The 4,484-nt window shown below is 45.1% G+C and overlaps 1 non-coding gene across 1 annotated transcript; it reads left to right on the forward strand.

Moving 5' to 3' along the window:
• The first annotated feature begins 3,971 nt into the window (after nucleotides 1-3,971).
• On the forward strand, nucleotides 3,972-4,128 carry LOC135269858 (U1 spliceosomal RNA). Its single transcript, XR_010338105.1, has one exon. It is a non-coding gene; the product is annotated as a U1 spliceosomal RNA (small nuclear RNA).
• Nucleotides 4,129-4,484: the final 356 nt, after the last annotated feature.

The following is a 4,484-nucleotide window of genomic DNA, read 5'->3' on the forward strand; positions in this document are numbered from 1 at the left end:
ACATCATGTCTCAAGTGGCAGCTCTCCCAATCTTAGCCAGACTCAATCTTGCAACCTTTCTCTCATCCAGACCCAGCCTCCCAGAGACCACACAGAAAGGACCCCCACTTCCCTTTCAGCAGCTACTGCCAACTACCCAATGCTTATTTCCTACTTCTTGGCAGTTTATTGTATCAAGCTATCTTACTTTCATCTATCTGAGTCACTCAAGTACTATTTTGAACAAGGCAAAATAGTAATTCGTGTATCAGTAGGTAAACAAAGAAATTACACCAACAACAAAGCCAGAAGCAATAACGATAGCAATAACCACAACAGTGACCACGTGTGGAATGCTTCCTGTGTGCTCTGCGCTTTACATATCTGATTTAATGTCACCCTCTCAACACACCTTTGATGTAAGTATGTTTTACAGATGGGGAAACTGAGGTGCAGGGATTTAAGTAACATGCCTACCTCAACCATAAAGTAGTAATCCCCAGCTCCATCTGTAGGGCTGTCTTTCTGCAAAGTTCAGGCTCTTAATCCACTAGACTCTAGCCTAGACTCTTCATTCCACTCTACAACCAGGCAGGCTTTGGTTAAAGGAATTGATGTATTTATTTGTTTTTCCTAGAATACTTGCGAAATTGGTCCACTGCTATTGTTAAGAGTTCAGCCAACTACAGAGTTTGAAAGGAGAGTCCTCACAAGGCTTCCCTCACTTCAGACACTAGCTGCAAGTTTGGGGGTATCCATGCCATCCTCACGACGCACCAGCTGGCTACTAATTTGGGGGATTCACACAAAGAACCTCAGGTTTGATAATTCATTAGAATGACTCAGAGAACTCTGGAAGGCAGTATAGTTGTGACTTTATTGTAACAAAAGGATACAAATTTAAATCAGCAAAAAGAAGAAACAAGTAGGGCAGAATCCAGGAGGGGTCTAGAGGCAAAGCTTCTGATTTTCCTCTCCCCATGGAGTCGTGGGTGGTGTTGCCTCCTCCTGGCCACAGTGTGAGGCAATGTACACAGAGTATTGTCAACAAGGGAAGCTCCCCCAAGTCTGTAGAGTCCAGAATTCTCCTTGGGGCTTAGTCACATAATGACTTAGTCACTTAAAGTCCATATGGTTGACTTTAAGTCTCCAGCCCTCAGTGGAGGCTCAGGTCAATATCATACGCCTCCAGTTCCTCTGGAGATTAGAACTGATACGGTGTGTCCCAAAGCCCCCATTATGAAACACACTGTTGGACTGTCCAGTTGCCGAAGCCCCTAGACAAACAAAGACATCAGGCTGGACACTTCAGGGGACTGCCTAGAGATTGCCTCCCAGGAGCCAAGGGTGAAGCCCAGGCACCTCTTTTGGTCAGTTCTTCAGTACACAGCTGTATATATATCACAAAAGTACCACAAAGATAAAAGCATAAGAAGATAGAGAGAAGGAGGGGGGGGGGGAGAGAGAGAGAGAGAGAGAGAGAGAGAGAGAGAGAGAGAGAGAGAGAGAGAGAATATCCACAATTTTAATTTTAGAGTTGAAACACACTTCAAAAGAGCATGTGGTCTAGTACCTGGGTTCAAGCAGATAATGCATAAGACTGTACTGAGAGGGTCTAGAACGGTTGTGCAAGGTCCCATAGAGGTAGACCAGAAAAGACCCTATGATCCTTGACGTCTACTAAAAGCATTCATTACCCTCTACTGTGATGCCACATATACTCCCTTCCAAAGCTCACTTGTCTATCTGAAATGTCACATCAGTAGCCTGGGGTTTGATGATGCACACATCTCTCAATATACAACATGCTCATCAGACCCTCCCTTTCTCACCCCCTTTGAAGATTCCAGGCAGGATCTTAGAGTGAGTGGTTTACTATCATCCAGATTCTCAGCTGCTGGAGCCTGCTGGTTCACATCAAGAGCTCTGGGGATCCAATCCACTCCAAAGAATCTGGGGAAAAGCCACCTGCTCCTGGACTCAAGTTGTGGTCCCAGAAGGGATCACCATCTCTGCTAAGACACACACCATCCCAGCCAGGAGCAACTGTGCAGAGCCAGGGCAACACCATGACAAGAGGAAGGCTCAGGTCTTTACTCTGCCCCAACAAGCTCTTCCAGGCTTCCGAGTTTCCCTTTTAGTCTTTGTGAAATGAAAGAGCTAGCTTGGAATCTTAATGCTCCAAGTGGGGTCTAATGACCAGCACAGGCATTACCAAGGTGCTTTCTAGAAATGCAGACTTTCCAGCCCCACCTCAAGACTACCACATTTAGATCTGCATTTTAACAAGAACTCCAGGTGATTCCTGTGACCATTCAAGTTTAAGACACCAACTTAGAGCATCATCTCTAGGTCCTTCCTAAGACCTACATGCTGTGATTCTTGAAAGGCTCAGTTTCCAAACTTCTGGGTTGAGATGTCTCTTAGAACTGGCAGAAGCCAAGCTTCTAATCAGGAGTGGTCAGAAAGTGGAGTCACAGAAGGCGTCTGTGAAACCCAAAGCCCTTGGACAGGCAACGCTGGGACCGGGAAGCGGGTGGAGGAGAGCGGTTCATTTTTTCCATAGGCTTGCTGCGTGTGCCAGCTGAGGTCTTTAATGTAAACCCTCCTGTGCTTCGACCTAAACAATGAGCATAATTATGGGCTCACTTACCTCCTTCAGACACAGGGCTCGGGGTCGGCCCTCCACAGGGTCCTGCAGGAGGTCTTGTTTCTGAGTCAGGGGGGCCGCTGGTTAACCAGAGCAGACCCAACTCTGCGGGGCAAAGTTGACATACCAGCATAATTACACGTAGGTTGACCATATTTACTGCAACTCTGTTGTTCTAGAATTTCAAACAAAGGCTGAACCCTAGGAAAACACACCACTAAGGAGAAGCAGATTGTCCTGAGTGATTTATTGAGGACCAAAAGAGAGGGAAAGAAAGAGAAGAGAATTATCAGAGACTCACACATACTTCCCTTTCCTCCTGTCTGGCCTAAGGAGAACAACCAGTGACCACCACTTTCCCTCCCTCCCCAACGGAAAGGCTTCAAAACACTAACATTTTGCTTTTTCAGAGGCATGTCTTCATGCGGCCACCTTAGATTCCAAAAATCCATTTAGACTCATTGGAAGAAAGCAGGCAGCAGCAGGGTCGGGGGAGAGAGCGCTCCTCCTCCCTTCTGACTCACTTCACTCACTCCCCACTGCCTTCTCCATGACATGCCTCCATTTTGTACAGATATTTTCCAAATGAACAGAAACCTAACCAAAGCTGGAATCTGGCTTTAGAGAAGCCAGAAGAACAGGTCAGGTGTGTTACTATTCTTTTACTTTGGGAGGTGACTGGTAGGAAGGCTCTGAGTAAGAGCCAGAACAGTTTGGCCTCAGGTTTGTCCCATGTAAATTCATCATTGTGATGGAAAGCAGTGCCATTTCCAATGCACAGCTGAGAACTTGCATTGACCCAACAATTACAGGAAAGGAGCAGTTAGAAATCAGCAGAGTTAGGAAACAGCACCTCACCCAAGAATTAAAACTTTTATACATGTGATTCTTGATAGATCAGGGCTAGAGGGATCTCAGAATACTTGCTTGTGGTTGCCAACCCTGTCCCCACCCCAACACACACACACACACACACACACACACACACACACACTCTTACAATTATAGCTCCCTAGCCTAGAAAGACTTATCAGTGTTTACCATATGCCTAACAAACAGAACTAGGAGAAATAGAAGATAGGCTTCTCATCCGTAGAGAGTTTATGACACCTCCAAAGAGACGAGATCAAGTGTGAAAGACAGCTTTAATACTGCAAGAAGGAATCTAGCAAAGCTCCGAACTGCTTCATGGGTAGAACCAAGTACCTGATAGACCATTGGGTAGTGGGGTCAACTGGTAGGAAGCAGAAAAAGAATCATTTCCCATGAAGTTACATGGTAGTTAACAGAAATTTCTTTGTTTTGTTTTTTAAGTTGTTTTTTAAGAATATTTTTCTTAGATATACTTACCTGGCAGGGGAGATACCACGACCACAAGGTATCTCCTGAGGGTGAGGCTTACACATTGCACTCTGCGTGTGCTGACCCCTGCAATTTCCCCAAATGTGGGAAACCTGACTGCATAATTTATGGTAATAGGGGACTGCACTGGTGCTTAAAAACAATAATTAAAAAAAATATTTTTAGAAAATGCCCAAATTCTTATCAGTTCCTATCAAGAAGAAGAGGACTTCCCTGCCAGATTTCCAAGGCAGGGTCATGAGATTCCTAATTCAAAGTCTTGTCAGGGTGGTCATCTGCCCTGCTTGTTGCATAGGACTCAGAGGGATAGATACTCCAGGGCCAGGTGGTGCCACGCAGATGACGGAATAACAAGTGATTGGGCTAATTAGCCTATTTACATTCATAAAATCATGAAAGAACCTTTTGCAAAACTACAGATGTTTTTAGTGTTCAAAAAGTCTGAAAAAGAACACAGAATTAGGAAAGGATTTGGGTCCTACCAGATGTTCAT

Source organism: Aotus nancymaae, unplaced genomic scaffold (genome assembly GCF_030222135.1).
Source record: "Aotus nancymaae isolate 86718 unplaced genomic scaffold, 86718_ANA_hifiasm-v0.15.2.pri h1tg000057l, whole genome shotgun sequence".
Lineage (NCBI taxonomy): Eukaryota > Metazoa > Chordata > Mammalia > Primates > Aotidae > Aotus > Aotus nancymaae.